This window comes from Mercenaria mercenaria, chromosome 2 (genome assembly GCF_021730395.1).
Source record: "Mercenaria mercenaria strain notata chromosome 2, MADL_Memer_1, whole genome shotgun sequence".
NCBI lineage: Eukaryota > Metazoa > Mollusca > Bivalvia > Venerida > Veneridae > Mercenaria > Mercenaria mercenaria.
Genome location: NC_069362.1, coordinates 44,563,063 through 44,586,181, shown reverse-complemented (window position 1 = coordinate 44,586,181; position 23,119 = coordinate 44,563,063). Strand labels below are relative to the sequence as shown.

Sequence of the window (23,119 nt, the reverse complement as noted above, 5' to 3'; positions counted from 1 at the left end):
ATTTAAAGTTTGAATCAAATCTACCTAGTAAAAACTAAGGTAGAGCAAAAGTGCTCGAAATTCTTAGTACAAGAGGGTCGTGATGACCCTGAATCGCTCACCTGAGTAATATCAGCCACATGTTTAAAATGGCAAACTGATGCTAAAATATTAGAAAGTAGGTCAGTAGGTCACATTCATGGTCACTGAAAGTCACTTTTAAGATTGGTGTTGTAAACTACACTAACGAGATATGAAAACACAACAAACATATGCCTGGATATATTTTTACTACAAAAAGCACCACCTTGAAATGTTCAACACATACACATCTCGGTTTAAATCATCACAACAGACTGTAAAATTAACACAATTTGTATAGAGTATCGAGATGTGTATGTGTTGAACATTTCAAGGTGATGCTTTTGTAGTAAAAATATATTCAGGCATATGTGTGTTGCGTTTTCATTTCTCGTCAGTGTATATGTCATCCAAATTTCAAGGCTGAAAGTAGGTCAGTAGGTCAAGGTCAAAGTCAAGTGACCCCTAATCGCCCAAATGGGGTCATCAGGTAATTATAATTAAACAGTCTAGGCAATATGATCTGATAATTTTTGAAGTATTTATTCCTATATAACTCATAAACAAGTGACCTCCAGGGAGGTGCCTCTTTTCACCCCAGGGGCATAACTTGAACATTCTTATTAGAGATCCACTAGGCAATGCTACATACTAAATATCAAAGGCCTAGGCCTTAAACTTTCAGACGAGAAGATTTTTATATTTTTTCCCTATATAAGTCTATCTTAAATTTGGGACCCCCAGGGCAGGACCTCTTTCCACCTCAGGGGCATAATTTGAACAATTTTGGTAGAGGACCACAAGGCGATGCAACATACCAAATATCAAAAGCCTAGGCCCTGCAGTTTCAGGCAAGAAGACTTTTAAAGTTTTTTCCTATATAAGTCTATGCAAAACTTGTGACCCATGGGGCAGGGCCTCTTCACCCCAGGATCACAATATGAATAATCTTCATACAGGACCATTAGATGATGTCACATGCAAAATATCAAGGCTCTATGCCTGCTCTATACCTGCGGTTTTGGACAAGAAGTTTTTTAAAGTTTTTCCTTTCGGTTGCCATGGCAACCAGAGTTCTGCATGGAATTCAATTCTTTGAATAATTTTGAAAGGGGGCCGCCCAAGGATTATTCCTGTGAAGTTTAGTGTAATTCTGCCCAGTGGTTTTCAAGAAGATCTTTTTAGAAAATGTTGATGGAAGGACGAAGCACAACGGACATCGAGTGGTCACAAAAGCTCACCATGAGCCTATCACTTTGGACACCTTATGTACCACATATATGACACTTAGTGGGTTATCATTTTTCATGATCATGTTGTGTTATATAATATGTTAAATTTACAAGATTTAATTGTCAATTAGGCAAATGAACAGTATGTAAATAAATTGTATGCAATTTCTATGTTGAGCTGATTAAATCAAAGCCGTTTTCACAGGTAATTATCACCTATTCAAGAAGATCTTTTTAGAAAATGTTGATGGAAGGACGAAGCACAACGGACCATGAGTGGTCACAAAAGCTCACCATGAGCCTATCACTTTGGACACCTTATGTACCACATATATGACACTTAGTGGGTTATCATTTTTCATGATCATGTTGTGTTATATAATATGTTAAATTTACAAGATTTAATTGTCAATTAGGCAAATGAACAGTATGTAAATAAATTGTATGCAATTTCTATGTTGAGCTGATTAAATCAAAGCCGTTTTCACAGGTAATTATCACCTATTCACAATGCTACACTACAAGATACAGTTACTATATAATATATAGGTGGTACATTAGGTGTCAAAGTGGTACATAAAAGACCTGATACATAAATGGACTGGTACATAAATGGCCACATGGGTTTTGAAGTAAACTGTTAACAAAATAAAAGCACCTTTTTAACTATACATAAATATTCAAATATAAGATTTTTTTTTTCAATTCAGTAAAACGTAGATTTTAAAAAGTACACTAGCGTTTAGGGACTTGGCAAGGACAAAAAACAAGTTGGCGATTTTTTTTTTTTTGCTCTGCAGTGCAGACGAAGTTTTGACTGTCCGAAACGGAGACACTGCAGAACCGCAAGAACTTAAAATTTGACAAAAAGATAAGGCTTGTTCTGTAACTATGGAATATAGGTCGGTGACTTCATACCTAACAGTATTTGCGCCATAAAAATTCAAAGGAACGAAAACTAAACTACTGAAAAAGATATGTGTGTGTGTTTACCACTTTCTTCTCCTTTCACACGTACAAAATTGGGACTTTCCTTTTGGCTATCCCTCTACCGTATACAATTATGGCTAGCGGTGAAAGGGTTCGGTTGTGTACCACTAAATTGAAATCTTCATACTATACTAAACTATGAGGCTTAGTTAATCCCCCGCCACGACAGGCTACGGGGGAGGGAAAGCAATGTTCTCTGTCCATCTGTCCGTACAATCTGTAACACTTTGATACTGATGATATAAAACAAATTCATGTGGCATTTTACCGTTTCTATCCATGGCATGTGAAATATCAAACAAAGCCATATTGCGTTTTACTATGTCTATCTGCGGCCTGTAAAATACTTCGATATTGATGATATCCTATAAATTCATTCTCTATAAAATCGCCTGTAATACGCTTCAATATTGTGATATGCATCTCTATTAATGATATAAAATGAAGTCGTATGTCGTCTTTCTACGGGTATTCATGGCCTGTAGTTTACTGGACACAACGAGCACAGCCATAGAACATATCACTGTGTCTATTCTTTTCACGGTAATATACATCCTAAGTGACGATATAAGGCAAAGAGATATGTTATTTCACTGTGGATATCCATGGCCTGTCAAAACGCTTATATATTGGTGAAATCAAATAAAGTAAAGTGTTATTTCACTGTGGCTATCCTTGGCCCGTTGTATAGAATATATTGGACAAATAGAAACAAAGTAAAGTGCCCTTTCACTGCGGCTATCCCTGGTCTGTTGTATAATGATATATTGGACAAATCGAACAATGTAAAGCGTCATTTCACTGTGGCTATCCCTGGTCTGTAATATACTTAAATATTGGACAAATCGAACAAAGTAAAGTGCCCTTTCACTGTGGCTATCCATGGCCTGTCATACGCTTATATATTAGTGAAATCAAATAAAGTAAAGTGTTATTTCACTGTGGCTATCCTTGGCCCGTTGTATAAGAATATATTGGACAAATCGAACAAAGTAAAGTGCCCTTTCACTGTGGCTATCCCTGGTCTGTTGTAAAATGATATATTGGACAAATCGAACAATGTAAAGCGTCATTTCACTGTGGCTATCCCTGGTCTGTAATATACTTAAATATTGGACAAATCGAACAAAGTAAAGTGCCCTTTCACTGTGGCTATCCATGGCCTGTCTACGCTTATATATTGGGGAAATCAAAACAAAGTAAAGTGTTATTTCACTGTGGCTATCCTTGGCCCGTTGTATAAGAATATATTGGACAAATAGAACAAAGTAAAGTTCCCTTTCACTGTGGCTATCCCTGGTCTGTTGTATAATGATATACTGGACAAATCGAACAATGTAAAGCGTCATTTCACTGTGGCTATCCCTGGTCTGTAATATACTTAAATATTGGACAAATCGCACAAAGTAAAGTGCCCTTTCACTGTGGCTATCCATGGCCTGTCATACGCTTATATATTGGGGAAATCAAATAAAGTAAAGTGTTATTTCACTGTGGCTATCCTTGGCCCGTTGTATAAGAATATATTGGACAAATAGAACAAAGTAAAGTGCCCTTTCACTGCGGCTATTCCGGGTCTGTTGTATAATGATATATTGGACAAATCGAACAATGTAAAGCGTCATTTCACTGTGGCTATCCCTGGTCTGTAATATACTTAAATATTGGACAAATCGAACAAAGTAAAGTGCCCTTTCACTGTGGCTATCCATGCCCTGTCATACGCTTATATATTGGGGAAATCAAACAAAGTAAAGTGTTATTTCACTGTGGCTATCCTTGGCCCGTTGTATAAGAATATATGGACAAATAGAACAAAGTAAAGTGCCCTTTCACTGTGGCTATCCTGGTCTGTTGTATAATGATATATTGGACAAATCGAACAATGTAAAGCGTCATTTCACTGTGGCTATCCCTGGTCTGTAATATACTTAAATATTGGACAAATCGAACAAAGTAAAGTGCCCTTTCACTGTGGCTATCCATGGCCTGTCATACGCTTATATATTAGTGAAATCAAATAAAGTAAAGTGTTATTTCACTGTGGCTATCCTTGGCCCGTTGTATAAGAATATATTGGACAAATCGAACAAAGTAAAGTGCCCTTTCACTGTGGCTATCCCTGGTCTGTTGTAAAATGATATATTGGACAAATCGAACAATGTAAAGCGTCATTTCACTGTGGCTATCCCTGGTCTGTAATATACTTAAATATTGGACAAATCGAACAAAGTAAAGTGCCCTTTCACTGTGGCTATCCATGGCCTGTCATACGCTTATATATTGGGGAAATCAAACAAAGTAAAGTGTTATTTCACTGTGGCTATCCTTGGCCCGTTGTATAAGAATATATTGGACAAATAGAACAAAGTAAAGTTCCCTTTCACTGTGGCTATCCCTGGTCTGTTGTATAATGATATACTGGACAAATCGAACAATGTAAAGCGTCATTTCACTGTGGCTATCCCTGGTCTGTAATATACTTAAATATTGGACAAATCGCACAAAGTAAAGTGCCCTTTCACTGTGGCTATCCATGGCCTGTCATACGCTTATATATTGGGGAAATCAAATAAAGTAAAGTGTTATTTCACTGTGGCTATCCTTGGCCCGTTGTATAAGAATATATTGGACAAATAGAACAAAGTAAAGTGCCCTTTCACTGCGGCTATTCCTGGTCTGTTGTATAATGATATATTGGACAAATCGAACAATGTAAAGCGTCATTTCACTGTGGCTATCCCTGGTCTGTAATATACTTAAATATTGGACAAATCGAACAAAGTAAAGTGCCCTTTCACTGTGGCTATCCATGCCCTGTCATACGCTTATATATTGGGGAAATCAAACAAAGTAAAGTGTTATTTCACTGTGGCTATCCTTGGCCCGTTGTATAAGAATATATTGGACAAATAGAACAAAGTAAAGTGCCCTTTCACTGTGGCTATCCCTGGTCTGTTGTAAAATGATATATTGGACAAATCGAACAATGTAAAGCGTCATTTCACTGTGGCTATCCCTGGTCTGTAATATACTTAAATATTGGACAAATCGAACAAAGTAAAGTGCCCTTTCACTGGGGCTATCCATGGCCTGTCATACGCTTATATATTAGTGAAATCAAATAAAGTAAAGTGTTATTTCACTGTGGCTATCCTTGGCCCGTTGTATAAGAATATATTGGACAAATCGAACAAAGTAAAGTGCCCTTTCACTGTGGCTATCCCTGGTCTGTTGTAAAATGATATATTGGACAAATCGAACAATGTAAAGCGTCATTTCACTGTGGCTATCCCTGGTCTGTAATATACTTAAATATTGGACAAATCGAACAAAGTAAAGTGCCCTTTCACTGTGGCTATCCATGGCCTGTCATACGCTTATATATTGGGGAAATCAAACAAAGTAAAGTGTTATTTCACTGTGGCTATCCTTGGCCCGTTGTATAAGAATATATTGGACAAATAGAACAAAGTAAAGTTCCCTTTCACTGTGGCTATCCCTGGTCTGTTGTATAATGATATACTGGACAAATCGAACAATGTAAGCGTCATTTCACTGTGGCTATCCCTGGTCTGTAATATACTTAAATATTGGACAAATCGCACAAAGTAAAGTGCCCTTTCACTGTGGCTATCCATGGCCTGTCATACGCTTATATATTGGGGAAATCAAATAAAGTAAAGTGTTATTTCACTGTGGCTATCCTTGGCCCGTTGTATAAGAAAAATATTGGACAAATCGAACAAAGTAAAGTGCCCTTTCACTGTGGCTATCCCTGGTCTGTTGTATAATGATATATTGGACAAATCGAACAATGTAAAGCATCATTTCACTGTGGCTATCCCTGGTCTGTAATATACTTAAATATTGGACAAATCGTACAAAGTAAAGTGCCCTTTCACTGTGGCTATCCATGGCCTGTCATACCTTATATATTGGGGAAATCAAACAAAGTAAAGTGTTATTTCACTGTGGCTATCCTTGGCCCGTTGTATAAGAATATACTGGACAAATAGAACAAAGTAAAGTGCCCTTTCACTGTGGCTATCCCTGGTCTGTTGTATAATGATATATTGGACAAATCGAACAATGTAAAGCTTCATTTCACTGTGGCTATCCCTGGTCTGTAATATACTTAAATACTGGGCAAATCGAACAAAGTAAAGTGCCCTTTCACTGTGGCTATCCCTGGTCTGTTGTATAATGATATATTGGACAAATCGAACAATGTAAAGCGTCATTTCACTGTGGCTATCCCTGGTCTGTAATATACTTAAATATTGGACAAATCGCACAAAGTGAAGTGCCCTTTCACTGTGGCTATCCATGGCCTGTCATACGCTTATGTATTCTTGAAATCAAACAAAGTAAAGTGTTATTTCACTGTGGCTATCCTTGGCCCGTTGTATAAGAATATATTGGACAAATAGAACAAAGTAAGTGCCCTTTCACTGCGGCTATCCCTGGTCTGTTGTATAATGATATATGACAAACGAACAATGTAAAGCGTCATTTCACTGTGGCTATCCCTGGTCTGTAATATACTTAAATATTGGACAAATCGCACAAAGTAAAGTGCCCTTTCACTGTGGCTATCCATGCCCTGTCATACGCTTATATATTGGGGAAATCAAACAAAGTAAAGTGTTATTTCACTGTGGCTATCCTTGGCCCGTTGTATAAGAATATATTGGACAAATAGAACAAAGTAAAGTGCCCTTTCACTGTGGCTATCCCTGGTCTGTTGTATAATGATATACTGGACAAATCGAACAATGTAAAGCGTCATTTCACTGTGGCTATCCCTGGTCTGTAATATACTTAAATATTGGACAAATCGAACAAAGTAAAGTGCCCTTTCACTGTGGCTATCCATGGCCTGTCATACGCTTATGTATTCTTGAAATCAAACAAAGTAAAGTGTTATTTCACTGTGGCTATCCTTGGCCCGTTGTATAAGAATATATTGGACAAATAGAACAAAGTAAAGTGCCCTTTCACTGCGGCTATCCCTGGTCTGTTGTATAATGATATATTGGACAAATCGAACAATGTAAAGCGTCATTTCACTGTGGCTATCCCTGGTCTGTAATATACTTAAATATTGGACAAATCGAACAAAGTAAAGTGCCCTTTCACTGTGGCTATCCATGGCCTGTCATACGCTTATGTATTCTTGAAATCAAACAAAGTAAAGTGTTATTTCACTGTGGCTATCCTTGGCCCGTTGTATAAGAATATATTGGACATACAGAACAAAGTAAAGCGTCATTTCACTGTGGCTATCCCTGGTCCGTTCTTCACTTATATATCGGTCATAACTAGTAAATTGAAGTTATATAGTTCACTGCAGCTATCAGTGGCCTGTAGTATATTTCCTTATTGGACAGATCGAACGAATTAGATGTTATTTAACTGTGTCCATCCTTGATTCCTAATATACTTCTATAATGAACAAATCGAAAAAAAAACAAAAGTGTTAGTACCCTGCAGCCGGTAATTTACTCATATCTTCGACAGAGAGAACAAAGTAAAATGTTAGTTTACTGTGGCTATCCTTGGCTTGTGATGTACTAACATACTGGTCTGATTGGATACTGTCATATGTCAGTTTAATGGCTCAAACTACAAGGAAATATGTATTGTCAAACCATGTCTATCTGGTAAGAAATGACAGTTTCAAGTGCCGCACCCACAAGGTAGAATCTGACAATATTTGACTTTTATATGATATAAAATTAATAAATCCACTGGCTCAAACCTCAAGGAAATGTATTAACCAAAACAAATCTATATGATAGTAAATGACGGGTTCTGGCGCAAGCCACAAGGAATAATATAAATGAATATTCAAGATCAATGGCGAAAGCCCAGTGTAGAATTCGACACAATTCCACACTAATATGAAATAAAATCATTAGTTCAACTTGCTCAAACTTCGAGGAAATGTATAAAGTAATAGCATATTTATATCATAATTAATAGTTTCCACTGGCTCAAACTTCGGGACATTTTCTTAACTGCTTTTTTAAAATCGATTCGTATTATATTTAAAATGGCATAACTTTTCCTTATCTTTAAGATGTAGGGACATTGATATGTTCTTTGATGAAAGTGAATGAATATCGAAGAAAGCTGTTGAAGTGTTCGTTTTTCAAATTTATTTGTCAGATAGTAAAGGCAATTAATAATCGAACTGACATGCATGTATATTCAAAGGGACATACACCTTTTAACAATTGACAGATAAGTCTAAAACATGTTTTGTACATTTACATATCATGTTTAAATACAGTATAAAAGTTTAATTTTATTTCTATATGGAGTAGGATATCGGTTTAAAGTAAGCTTCCAAATCTTACTTCTGCAGGGCATTTGCAAAAATATGTTTACAAATAACCCATATGCAAACTGGACTGCCTTACTATACAAACCATATAAAAATTTCAGATGTTATATTGGCAACAAAAATGCTGTTAATTGGGAATTCCCAAAATAACTAGAGCTATCACTAAAGGTGATGAATGTACCCCCCCCCATGCACTGACCACAGTACATTGCAATTTGACGCACACAAGATTGCATAATTATGTGGACTGTATATATATATAGACTGTATGTATACAGTATAGTAACAAAAAACAAAGTCCCATAACTATGCAGAATATTTATCTAAAAGAATGTAACATGCACCATGCACAACTAGGGTTCAGGTACTGATCACTTGTGTGAAGTTTCATTAAATTGTGTGCAAGGGTTTGGTAGATTAGGCATGCACAAGATTGCATATGCAGACTGTATGTAACATAGTATGTTAACAAGATACAAAGTCCCAAACTCTGCAATTTTTGTCACTGAAAGAACCTAACATGCCCCGTGCACAACTACTGTTGTTACTGATCACTTGTGTGAAGTTTCATTAAATTTTGTCAAGGAGATGAGGAGAGATGGTGCGCACAACATTGTGTCTATATATATAGTATAGTAACAAAAAAAAAAAAGTCCCATAACTCTGCAAATTTTTTTTCTAAAAGAAGCTAACATGCCCCATGCACAACTACGTTGGTACTGATCACTTGTGTGAAGTTTCGTTAAACTGTGTCAAGGGGATGAGGAGAGATGGTGCGCACAAGATTGTGTCTATGTATATAGTATAGTAACAAAAAAAAAAAAGTCCCATAACTCTGCAAATTTTTTTTCTAAAAGAAGCTAACATGCCCCATGCACAACTACGTTGGTACTGATCACTTGTGTGAAGTTTCGTTAAACTGTGTCAAGGGGATGAGGAGAGATGGTGCGCACAAGATTGTGTCTATGTATATAGTATAGTAACAAAAAAAACAAAGTCCCATAACTCTGCAAATTTTTTTTCTAAAAGAACCTAACATGCCCCATGCACAACTACTGTTGGTACTGATCACTTGTGTGAAGTTTCATTAAATTGTGTCAAGGGGATGAGGAGAGATGGTGCGCACAAGATTGTGTCTATGTATATAGTATAGTAACAAAAAACAAAGTCCCATAACTCTGCAAATTTTTTTTCTAAAAGAACCTAACATGCCCCATGCACAACTACTGTTGGTACTGATCACTTGTGTGAAGTGTCATTAAATTCTGTCAAGGGGATAAGGAGAGATGGTGCGCACAAGATTGCGTCTACGGACAGATGGACAGACAGACGGACAGACAGACAGACAGACAACCTGAAACCAGTATACACCCCCTTACAACTTTGCTGTCGGGGGTACAATAAGAGTTAATCAGAAATGACTGCAATACATATAAAAAACTTTATATTAATATCAGCCGTGCAGAAAAGTTACAATCATATCCAATTCTAAACATTTATTTGAATATGAATTTAATCCAAGGAACACCCATGCAAATTGTCACGACAGTCCATGCAGTAGTTAAATGGTGCACTTGAAATGAGGAATATAATTCTGCAAATAACTTATTTCCAATCAACACACTTGCATGATCACGCACAATCATGAAGAACATATGGTGTAACATCTTTCAACTGCATGGTCACGTGAAATAAATCTTTCAACATATTAGACAATGTAGAGCAATTGTTACAGCAGGGAAAATAAAAGTCCTGGGTACTTGACTTTAACGACCTCTAGTCGTATGAATTCAGATCAATATAGTGTCACAAATAACTTGTAATGGAGCAGATCATGCATTAATTCCTCTTGTGTAATTGGATGTACTTTTCTCTGTCGTTCATGATATCTGAATATAAATAAAAATGCACATTTCTTATATCTGAATAAAAATAAACATGCACATTTCTCACATAATCAGAATCACATAGAATATGTATATTCATAGAGATACATTTTTTCAAATTGATCACATTAATTGAATACGATAAACAGTGTGTACTAAAAGGGAATTGAAGTAAAAGATAAAAAATTTTTTTTTTTAATGTTTTCAGGTTTTACTTAGAAACTGACTGCACTTCAGGAAAGACATATATGTTTGATTTTGCTTATTTTTTGGATTTCTTTTTGTTTCTGGATTTAAAACCATTTCCACACAAGTATTTCAGTTATGTATCAGCAGAAACCAGTGTTTCTAGATTCTGTACCAGTACAAACCTTTTCTCCGCAAGTAACTTCCAAGTTACCCACAAGAATTATCAGAGGTTGAGGAAGAATGATTTCAGACACAATGTATTTTTCAAATAGAGCATATGCCCAAGCCGGGAATCGAAGTCACGACCCTGCTCTCCATGTTAAGCAAAGTGGGAGGACTACATTTCTGCATGAGTTTTATAAATGTGGTTTACTTACAATTCAACAGAAGTGAATTGGATTTATTTGTAGTTTTCCCCTCTGTTTTCCGCAGCTCCACGTCCACATTTTCATATTCGTCACCTATGGCCTAACAATGGAACAAAACTTTAATATACAATCCAATGTTCATTTTTTAAAAATTTTTTTGGTCACTAATAACTGAACTTAACGCAATTTTTAAATTATATGGTAGTGCATTCCAAAATTATCATAATGTGCTCCATGTTAATATATGGTAACTTGTTCTAGAAAATGCAAATCTCCTAACGCTAAATACACAAAGAGGTGGAGGTATGTAAATGATTTATCTATCAAAATATGAAATATTTATTGTAAATTGTCTTATAAAATACAAATATGTCTTTGTTCAAGTCTAATAGACCTCTCACCTCCTGCATTATTGTTATCATTGCCTCCTTCACCATCACTTTATAAATATAGTTCTCCGATTGACTGAAACAAAGTAATGTTACATTTCTGTATATATTCATAAAAGAATATAACCTGAAAAGTAGATCCACAGAAAAGCACAAAGAACAAGGTAAACTGTGAAAATAGAAGACTTTATTTGATTGATTTTGTTCATGAGCAGTAATGAAAATTGCAATACTGCCAACACCCCCTATCACCCACTTAAGCGGTATTCAATCTTGAAATCTAAATGAGTTGAAATCAATGATCCCAAATGACCAGAAAATACAGCAACACTGAAATGAAGTTGGGGTGACTTTTTATGGCCACAACACAGCACTTAACACCCGCTGTTATGAAGTAAATGTAATAGGAAAAGTATATCTTTCTTTTTCTCATAAAATGCTGTAAAGTAATAAATTGTCACTTCAAGAAGTCTTTAAATAACACACTGAAATAAAGGTATTGCTGCGTTTTAATTAATAGTAATATTAAATAATAAATCTGCTTACCCTGTTTCCTCTTCGAAAAAAGATTTCAAATCCTCATTTGCAACAGACGGTATCACATAATGCACTGAATAGATTGAACTGGAACTGGAAAAAGAAAAAAAAAAACAATTTATCATTTCTCCGTGGCTGGCCATGTAAATCACACACACACGCACACACACACACACACACACACACACACACACACATATATATATATAAATAATATTAAACATTATACTGACTGAAATTATTATTATAATCTAGAAACCTTTGACTGATTAACATACTGCTAAAATTCACTTCATACAAGATGAGTATTTAAAACACTGCAACATTTCTGGTGTAAAACAATGGGCATGACTAACCTCTATACCAAGAACTAACTAACAATGGCAAGGAAAGAGGGCATAAAAATACTTTGAAAAAACTAATAGTTCACTTACTCTTTCAACTTTTGGAATCTTTTCTTAAATTCACCTTATCATACAAATGGCCTGTAAAAGAATTTTGCAGTAAAGTGAAACATGAGAGATACACCAAATTATTTAACCAATCATTACTTAAAATGAATACAAAATTAACAACAGCTGTCAAAGGAGACAGGGGAGTGGTGGTCTAGTGGATAAGGTGTTGGCCGCTCAATCCTTGGGTCATGGGTTCGAGCCCCACTGGTGTCACGTCCATGACTTCTCATATGACACCAGTACTGGTTTTTCCAGAAGCGGATAGTTGTTAATATTAAATAAAACAAATTAGTAAAAACTAAAGGAGACAGCGTGCTCAACTTTTCGAAGCTGGATAGTGAAATTGGGCATATTGATAAAGCTGTAGCTGTCACTAGAGTGTTTATTGATTCTCATTTGTGGGTGAAGCTATTGTACAATAGCCCAAGTCTGTACAAAAAATATTAAGTAATAAGAGAGGTAAAGATAATTTATGTATTTATTTGGGTTTTACGGCGCACCAACACAGTATAGGTTATATAGGGCCAAACAGGACTATAAAATTTGGTTCCACATCTCATTTACATTGAAATAAAATTTGCATACCTGGAAGCGCAGAGTTACTGCAAAACCAAGTGATAAGACCCTATTATTCGCCTCTTACGATCCTGCAAGGGTAAGGCAGGGAAAGATAAAGTGTATCAAAACACTATACAAGTCAATGGTGTGGCTGATGATGTTGATCAACTATTTAAAGTTTGAATCGATCCATTCAGTAATAATAGAGACAGAATGAAAGTGCAATAAAAACTTTAACCTGAAATTTCCCCCAAGTTCATATGTATAAAATAAGAGGATAAAATTAGGATCTATTTATTATGGCCTTCCTTCTACACAATGGAAGGACATTTTCAACCGAATGAGTGACACTCAATTCTCTTTAAGAATTAGTTATCCTACCTGTGGACTGAACAAAGCTTCCCCAAATCCTTGTGAATGTGGTAAGCCTCTCTGTTTTGTGAACATTATGTGTCGCTTCATCCAAGGCATGTAGCTGAAATCAAATTACATCCAAGTCTGTTTAGGATGCAAGACATGTGTTAAATATTTGTTTGAAATTCGTTGATTATGATAATACTTCCATTAGAAAAAGTCTATATACATGTAAGATTGCGTTCATCACTATATAAACATATCAAACCAGGTATGAGCAGTTATTACATACTCATTTCTATTTCCGGTTAAGTTGCAGTGATACAGGAATGGACCATAATTCTGGCAAAAAAATTGTAGAGCTACAGTACTGGATGGGGCATCTAGTCAGCTTTTAATGGCGAATAACTGCTCTGACTTTTAAAGCAATACCTTTGACCATTCAGGAGAAAAGTTTACCTAAATACTAAACTTAAACTAGAAATCTGATATTGACTAAGTCCATAATGGGCCATAATTCTTGCAAAAAGCAGGATAGAGTTATGTTTTTTGCTGAACAGTGTTAGCTTATGATGGTGAACAAGTATTACAAGTTTAAAAATAATATCTTTGATAGTTAAGGATAAAACTTTACCTAAATGGGCCATCATTCTTGCAAAAAGCAGGATGTAGTTATGTTTCTTGCTGTAATGGTTCAGCTATTGATGGTGAACAAGTGTGGCAAGTTTCAAAGCACTAGCTTTGATACTTTAGGAGAAAAGATGACCTAAACATGAAACTTAACACGTAAGGTGAAACTCATCATTTTTCTTTTTGTTCAATAAATCAGATGAGCTAAATATGACAATAAAGTTGATAGATGCCTTTCTTACTTATTGTCTCCAAAAGGTTCAGAATATTTCAACATTAACATTTCATCTTTTTATGGGCTGAATACAGCGTGAAATTTACCGTAAATGTGGGGAACCTGCATATTTCCCTAAATACACATCTCGCAGGGCAACCAATTTTCTTAGAGTCTTGCATCAAAAACTTCTTTCCTTTTGTGTACCTGTGGTCTTCATCTCTCTAAAATAAGCATTACATGCTAAATCAGGACAGTTAACACTACAGTATTACTTGCTAGTTTACATTGAAATAAATGTATTTCATAACTCTACAGTACTATACTTCTTCCATTACAAAATAAACTTTTTTAACTAATATTAAATAGTTACTGATATGTAGAAGATCAATTGTTACATAGGTTAAGCAGTTCTAACAATTTATAAATACTGTCAATTTTTTTTAAAATTGTCATAAAGTTTTATAAAATTTAATGTGAAAATATATTCTAACGAAGTTGTTGCTTCTAACTATACATGTAAAGGATATACAAGAAAATTACCCTTTCAAGATCTTTTTGCAATTTACGTTTTTCTTTCCTGTTTTTACCAAACTGGCAGTCAAATATTTTCCTTCCGAGTATTACAAATGGTGTACCACTGAAATTAATTCTCCCATGCAACACCTCGGAAGGGTCTTCCCAAAACACTTTCTTAGCTGTCTCCAAACCTTTAAATAAAGAAAACAGATATTATTATTAGAAGAACCAGAGCCCGGCTAATAATGTTCTACAAAATTGTCCACCACGTTGTAGCTATTTTTCCATAAATGAACTTACTAATACCAGCTCATTCAAGAACATGGCATGGACATGGTAACCTATACAGCTTTAGACACATTGGCACATCAAATGATTCCTATATGTACATTTTTTCATAGGACAATAGGTCAGTGGAACATGTTGCCGACTGTCGCACATACAGCAGCCGCAGTGGACTGCTTCAGAACTCTTGTCACTGTGCCTGTCCTTATCTCTTCTCTAAATCTTTAAATACTGACCAATGTACAAAGTTTTATTAATGTAAAAAATTGGAACAGTTTTAATGTTTTAGCACATGTATAAATCTGTTGTAAAAACACGATCAAATTTTAATCACCACCTGAACATAATCTTCAGTTATGAAGGAATGTAGTAATTTTAAGAAGAAGGATCTGTTGATTTGACAGCGATCGATCAAGTTGGCAAATGCTTTGAAATAAAGCAAGGCGCAAACACAAGCTAATTAGAGATTACAGATCCGTACCCCTAGACACTTCCATAAATATAATGTAACAGATCTATGCAAGTAAATATCTACACATCCAGAATCTGTTTTTTCTTCTTCTTAAACATTTGGCAGCTAATGACACTAAACTAAAGAAACAAAACACAAAATATGCAACATTCCAAACGAATTTCGTTCGAGATTTCCTAACAGAACATATATTTTGGACATGAAGCCAGTAGAGGCTTTTCAAATATTTTTTCTTAATCAGCTAAGTCAATTTTTCTGATATAAGTAGACCATACTCATGATAAAAGTAAGACACATGTCATGTATCGCAGCATAATTTTATCCGGAAATATGTTCTATCCAGCTGCTACTAAACTTTTCAAACATGGGGAACGGAATGTAAGTGATACTTCATAATAAAACGAAAAAATTCAAATACGAACCAATCTTTCCGAAATCCTTTGTAACCTTAGAAGAAGCATATCTGCTGTTGGTCTGCAACTCGTGTTGCCTTAAATTTTCGTATGCATCTTGCACATTACTAAATTCCGCCATTTTTCAGGGGAAGTAATCCAGTTAGCTCAAAACAGAATTTGGTGGTACGAAACCGTACCCGTTCACCGATAGCCATAATGCATGCGGTAGCCGTCTAGCCAAAAGGCGTGTCCCAAAATTGAATCGTACACTCGGTCAATGGTTATTGACACGTACGTACTGGGGGCCTTGTTACATCGTGTGCAATGCTGTATGTCGGTAAATAGCTATACATAGCTAATGTTTTCATGTATATATATATATGCACCGACTTTAAATAACATTTGTATTGTATTGTATTGTATTTAGGATTCTCTTTTATTTAATATTTCTTTGTCTGCTTTTGACTTTAGATATTTCTAGAAATCATAAATCCATAACTTTTGTGGCGAGATGCCTCTATCAGGATGTTTGATATAATTTAGTCACCGCATACCTTATGATTCGTACCTAGAATAGTTAGACCCAATCATATTCGAACCGCCGATGATCCGTCATAATTCAATATTTTAGATGATAGACTAAATGAAATAAGCACTAATCTTTCATGAATTCCTAGAAAAGAAAGTTCTATCTACTGACACGTTAATTACGATAGTTTGAGGCTCTGATTACGGAAAATACACAAATTAAGGACAAATTACGCACTTCCATTATCAATGTACTAAGGAGCTTGATTTTGTCATAATCTTTGAGCGCTCATTAATTACAATTGGATAAAAGCTTATAAATACCGGGACAGCGCCCCGAAGAGATCAGAACCTGCCTGGCTACCGAGGAGTCAACAACGTCAAAGTAAATATATTATATGAATCTGCCAAGCTGCCGAGCGATAATAAATAAGAAATAATTACCATATACTATTGGGTTCTTGACCTCCTGTCATAGTCTGAGTTCTTACTCAAAACATTGCGTTTCGTTTAAGAGCCACGACGACAGGAACTTGACATCTAGTAGTATTTTGGTAAAATCTTAATGTATGGTATTCACCTCAGGCATAGTTTGTTGTGAATCGCCATACTACAAGAGATCCCATCCACTAATTTTGAGTGCTCGTCATCAGTAAAATTGAGATAGATTGATTAGCATTAATTATTTTATATTTCACCAATCATTTTAAGAATCATTTGTTTTCCAATCATTCGGCAAGGAAGCCCATAGGAAAATTATATTATATTTAATATACTGAGCTAGACCGTGCACGCTACAAAATTTGGCGCCCAACGGGGGACAATTCATAGCTTCATATAGGCTATCTTATCCACGCTAAAAGATGGCTGAGCACACTTTTGGGTTACCTCATCACGACGAAACCATGGTTGAAGAGGTTGATAGGTTGAGAAGACAAAATAGGATTTTGATACTTGAACGAGAGATTTCAAAGTTACAACAAGAAATAGATAAGACCTTGAGTGATATTGGCACCTCAACCCCAATACAGAGTGATAAAAAGTATGTCTTTAAAATGATACCACCAGGCAGACCTGACGAAGGGTTATTTACGATACATAAAGGACCATTGAAGCCTAGACGTCTGTTACCAGAAACACCTACATCAAAAGATAAAGGGGAGTCATTAAAACCAGATAGATTTGTGACGGTGCGCATAAAAAAGGTTGCCCATCCACCAAAAATCGAGGATAAGCAAACCTTAGATTCAAGTGATGGAACAAAAATATCAAGCTCCAGTAAGACGACTTTGGTGAAACCAGCCACATACGACGGGACAAGTGCATCGACAGATTATAAGGCACACTTTGATGCATGTGCTACTTTAAATGGCTGGGATGACAACAAGAAAGGCTTATATCTATCCCTATCACTACGAGGACAAGCCCAGGGAGTTTTTGGCAACCTTAATTCAAAGACTACGGATTATCATGAATTAATAAAAGCTTTAGAAGATAGGTTTTCACCGAGAAATCAAACCGAGTTATATAGGGTTCAGTTGAGAGACAGACAACAGAAAGCTACAGAGTCAATGGCCGAACTGGGACAGGATATCCGGCGTTTAACTAACTTGGCCTATCCTAATGCCCCAGCCGACGTTCGTGAGACCCTGGGTAAGGAACAATTCATCGACGCCCTTGTGAATTCAGAAATGCGTCTCAAGATTAAGCAGGCCAGGCCTACGGATCTAAACGATGCCGTCAGACATGCAGTGGAGTTGGAGGCCTTCTATCGAGCAGAAAAGAAAGAAGAGGGAATCTTTAGAAGCGCAGTAAATGAGGGACAGTCAAAAGAAATTGAAGATCTTAAACACGTAGTTTTGAATCTTAAACATAGCGTAGATAGTTTGATACGCCAAGGACAATACAATAAGACTGAAAATAGATCCATGCATAGACCATACGGTTATGATAGACGACGAGTACAACAAGGTAAATACAGACAAGCACCTTATCACCGATCAAATGATGATAGATTGAAAAGACGATACCATCATTCAAATTCGGGTGTTACAAACTCTCCTCCCAAGTATAGAAAACGAGAGTTCCATTATAACTTTAAACCAGGCAGCTCAGAACTAAGATCGGAGGCAGACAAATATAGAAATGACCGCAGATGCAATGAACCAAGCATGCGAAAATCAGGTTTATATGTCACAGCAAGTATTGACAGGAAGTCAGTAGATTGTTTGATAGATACGGGAGCAACTTTGACTCTCATATCCGACAAATTGTGGAGCTCAATTCAGCATAATCACACTTTGAAAGAATTTGACTTCCAAGTTTCATCAACGAGTGTGCATTATTTGAAAGTCAAAGGACAGACAGAGCTGTCAATTTTATTTGGTAACAACAGATATTGGCGTACTACTGTCATAGTTGCAGAGATCGACATGGACGTGGTACTGGGCCTTGATTTTATGCGGATGTATGATGTAAGCATAGACATTGTACAAAATACCATCCAAATCCGTGGACAAACTTTCAACTTGTTCTGTACAGGAAGAATAGGTTGTTACCAAGTTGGTCAGCCAGGACAAGTTGATGAACCGAATAAAAGACGGACACGCCGTAGGAAAAGAAAGGTTCATACAGACAGCGACAGTAAAGTCCAAAACGTAGACTCCTTACAAAATACAGATGTTTGCAAAGATATTAGCATGGCGGACAAGATGAAGAAACGTCAACTTTTGCCAATATGCCCAGTGTGCAGGACACATATACCAGAAGGTATAAGGTTTGAAACCCATATTGTCGAGTGTTCAAAGAAGAATGATTTAGAGAGGACATGTAACATATGTAATAAAGTTATGTTAAAACTTGCATACTTGAAAAAGCATATGAAAATGCAACATAGTAAAACTATTTATGAACCTTATTCATCAAGTATCAAATTTTACGTTGACGATAATGGCTAGATCTCAGTGGAAGTGCTGATGAACATGTGATTCTGATTATCATCTTTGAAATATGATGACAGTCTGAGATTTAGATAAACTGACTTTCAATATGCTATGTGATTGATAACAACTTAAGATTAAAGGAAAGATATTGTCTTATGTATGCATTGTTTCAGAGAGAAACATTTAAACAATGCCTCGATATACTCTGCATTTTTCAGTTTGTCGTAATTTATGAATACGAAGTTATGTTTCTAAATGTCATGCGGGGCGCATGAACTCGGAGGAGAGGGTAATGTGGCGAGATGCCTCTATCAGGATGTTTGATATAATTTAGTCACCGCATACCTTATGATTCGTACCTAGAATAGTTAGACCCAATCATATTCGAACCGCCGATGATCCGTCATAATTCAATATTTTAGATGATAGACTAAATGAAATAAGCACTAATCTTTCATGAATTCCTAGAAAAGAAAGTTCTATCTACTGACACGTTAATTACGATAGTTTGAGGCTCTGATTACGGAAAATACACAAATTAAGGACAAATTACGCACTTCCATTATCAATGTACTAAGGAGCTTGATTTTGTCATAATCATTGAGCGCTCATTAATTACAATTGGATAAAAGCTTATAAATACCGGGACAGCGCCACGAAGAGATCAGAACCTGCCTGGCTACCGAGGAGTCAACAACGTCAAAGTAAATATATTATATGAATCTGCCAAGCTGCCGAGCGATAATAAATAAGAAATAATTACCATATACTATTGGGTTCTTGACCTCCTGTCATAGTCTGAGTTCTTACTCAAAACATTGCGTTTCGTTTAAGAGCCACGACGACAGGAACTTGACATCTAGTAGTATTTTGGTAAAATCTTAATGTATGGTATTCACCTCAGGCATAGTTTGTTGTGAATCGCCATACTACAAGAGATCCCATCCACTAATTTTGAGTGCTCGTCATCAGTAAAATTGAGATAGATTGATTAGCATTAATTATTTTATATTTCACCAATCATTTTAAGAATCATTTGTTTTCCAATCATTCGGCAAGGAAGCCCATAGGAAACTTATATTATATTTGATATACTGAGCTAGACCGTGCACGCTACACTTTTAAATAAATATTTTATGGAGAAGCCTTAAAACCAGTCACAAATGCAAAATATCTAGGGGTGGACATTTAAAGACTTAATCATATTGGAATACAAACATCAATAAAGGCAGCACAACAAGCAAAAAACATTGAGGTGCATCCACAGAAACACAGTTACGGAAAATGAACATCCCCGATTCTTGCTTAAAAAACCCTTGTACTTCTTTTAGTATGCATCCACCATTTTGTAAGCTTACACTACACAGCACCGACTCCAAATAAATCTTATCTTAGCACGCAAGCCTATCTTGGCAAATGTGCCATACGGGGCCAATCTGGGACCCATTACGATATTGTAAGAAATCGCCCATATCGGACCCATTTGGGACCCATATGTATACAATATCTCAAATGATACTAAGTAAATCACTCAACACTGAATACTAGTCAGGATATCAGCCGCGACCGGAAATCGAATTCAGATTGATGGCCAAGCATTGTAATCCAATGAGCCAACTACTACATCATCGACGATTTAGAACGAACAAGTACGTACTTTGCTGCCTCGACTACCAAATGCCTAAAAGACTTTAGTAAGGTCAAATGTAGAATTTGCATCCCAAATTTGGAAACTTCTAAAAAAAAAATAAGTTTTTTTGTTACAAATGGTGCAAAGATGTTGTGAGCGTTACAAGAGATAAGATACACGAATTTCTACTTTAATTATAAGTCTAAGCTATTTTGATCGATTGAACGTTGACCAGTACCATGGAAGCGTCAGACATAATACAACATATCAACATTAGCTCATGATGTAATGTGTGAGACTCCATGACAAGCAGTTTAGATATCCAACCGGAACTGAGCTGTTTCGGTATCGGTCTTCTGGCCTGTTTTGTCTAGCCTTTCAAGGTATTTCTCTTGACGCTCTGTCTTCTGCAAAGGCGTTGAGTTTATGCATTTTTTCTTAAGTATTTTTTATATGAATTTACAAGAGCATTTGTGTGTTTAACATGTGATACCTTCTAGATATTGCCATCGCATGTGTTTAAGATTTAATAGTAATTTAAAGATACTTTTACGAGAAAATATCTCAAAACACGAATTTTATGGGGATATGATTTACAAACATCGTACTAGTTTGGGATGGCAATTGTCCAGTTGTAGTTCGTACAGTTATTAAACGTTTTATTAAAAGAGGTTATGACCCAGCTGTTTTGAGACACACCGCATGTTTAGTGTTAACCCTTTTGCAATTGGACATTGAATTTTGTCTGGCAGAAGAGGCGGATTACTCTATGATAAGTAGTTCTTAAATCCTAACGGGCCTGAGCTATTTCGATTTCTGTCTTCTGGTTTCCCTTGAAGGATGTTTCCCTTGTTGCTCTGTCTTCTGCAAAGCCATTGAGTACAAGCGCTTTTGGTTCTGTAAGATTGTTTTTATATGAATTTAAAATGTTTGTTTTGTGTGTGTGTGTGTGTGTGTGTGTGTGTGTTTAACATAACATGTCTGTTGCATTCGCGTTTGTTAGGGATAACTTTTATTTACACTGTCCTGTGGATAAGGGACATGAAGGGGTTAAGAATGGAGTTAGGTAAACAATAAACCGGTTAAAGCTACCCAGTGGTGTTTTTGCCACTGAACGTTCCAAGGCGGTGCCCCAATGTGTTCCTTTAGTTGTTTGTTTTGTCCTCTGAGAACAGATTTGTACTGGTACAGAATCCAGGAACACTGGTTAGGTTAACTGCCTGCCGTCACATAATTGAAATACTGTTGAAAATGGCATTAAACCCAGTTAAGGTATGGCCCATGTAATACTATACCTCCTTTTGAAGAGTATTCCTACAATAAAATCTGAAAAGTAGATCCCTCGGAAGCATCGAGAACAAGGCAAACAGTGAAAATTGCAGACTCGGTTTGATGGACTTACTTTGAATTACATTTTTTCAGGGAACATAGGTTCAAGTCCAACTGGGGCCAATTTTTTCCCTTTAATATTCCTTTTGTCTACTAAGTTTTTACTTTTTTAAGACTTTTTATTGATTTGTTGTACAAAAGTGAAAATTTTTCATTTGATAAGTGATTTCTTGCTGTTCAAAATGAGGGCAGAGTTAGACATCTTTAAAAATACTGAGTTACATGCGGTAAAAGTTCTCTATTTTGCCTTCATTCTTTAGGCTACATATTGTGGAAGAAATGTAGGTAGGTTTTACTTCTATCCCAAGGTTATTTTGAATGAAGTGAGCAAAATTTAAAACAGTCCCACAGGACTCGACCTTAATTTTTCAATGTTAAGAGTCAGAATTCTGTCTTATTAAATCCTTTTACTTGAGGCACCCTAGAAAAAATGATATTCACAGTTTTATTTTGTGTTTTATAATTGTTTACTAATAGTTTGCCGTTTCTTTTATCAAAATTAATGTTATAATGAATTCTCTGTTAACAGTGGCCATCACTTTGCATTTTGTCTCTACTTGAGCTTGAGGAAATATCATGAATTATACAATTCATAAAAAAACGGCACGGTAAAGGTTGTTTAAATTTTGCATACAGGTCTCTCACTGGATACAATATATTGCTGTAACAATGTTTTGAACATCTGAAATAGTCACCATTAGGTGGGTCATACCTTAAAACAAAAATAAAAAAACAACAACATATT

The 23,119-nt window shown here is 35.9% G+C and overlaps 1 protein-coding gene and 1 long non-coding RNA gene across 3 annotated transcripts in view; both read right to left on the bottom strand.

Annotated features, from left to right (window-relative positions):
* The window catches only part of LOC123563834 (MICAL-like protein 1), a 40,389-nt gene extending 38,072 nt beyond the window's left edge, over window positions 1–2,317 (bottom strand). The window contains exon 1 of one of the 2 annotated variants that reach the window (XM_053536461.1): window positions 2,286–2,317. The gene's annotated coding sequence lies outside the window, so the exon portion shown is untranslated. Of the gene's footprint in view, window positions 1–2,210 lie in introns of both variants that reach the window. The other variant, XM_053536462.1, reaches the window with a different exon arrangement.
* Window positions 2,318–10,223: 7,906 nt separating this feature from the next.
* Window positions 10,224–12,460, bottom strand: LOC128555078 (uncharacterized). The gene is made up of 5 exons (XR_008369785.1): window positions 12,438–12,460; window positions 12,013–12,096; window positions 11,479–11,542; window positions 11,087–11,177; window positions 10,224–10,523 (listed from the first exon to the last, which is right to left on the bottom strand). It is a non-coding gene; the product is annotated as an uncharacterized LOC128555078 (long non-coding RNA).
* Window positions 12,461–23,119: the final 10,659 nt, after the last annotated feature.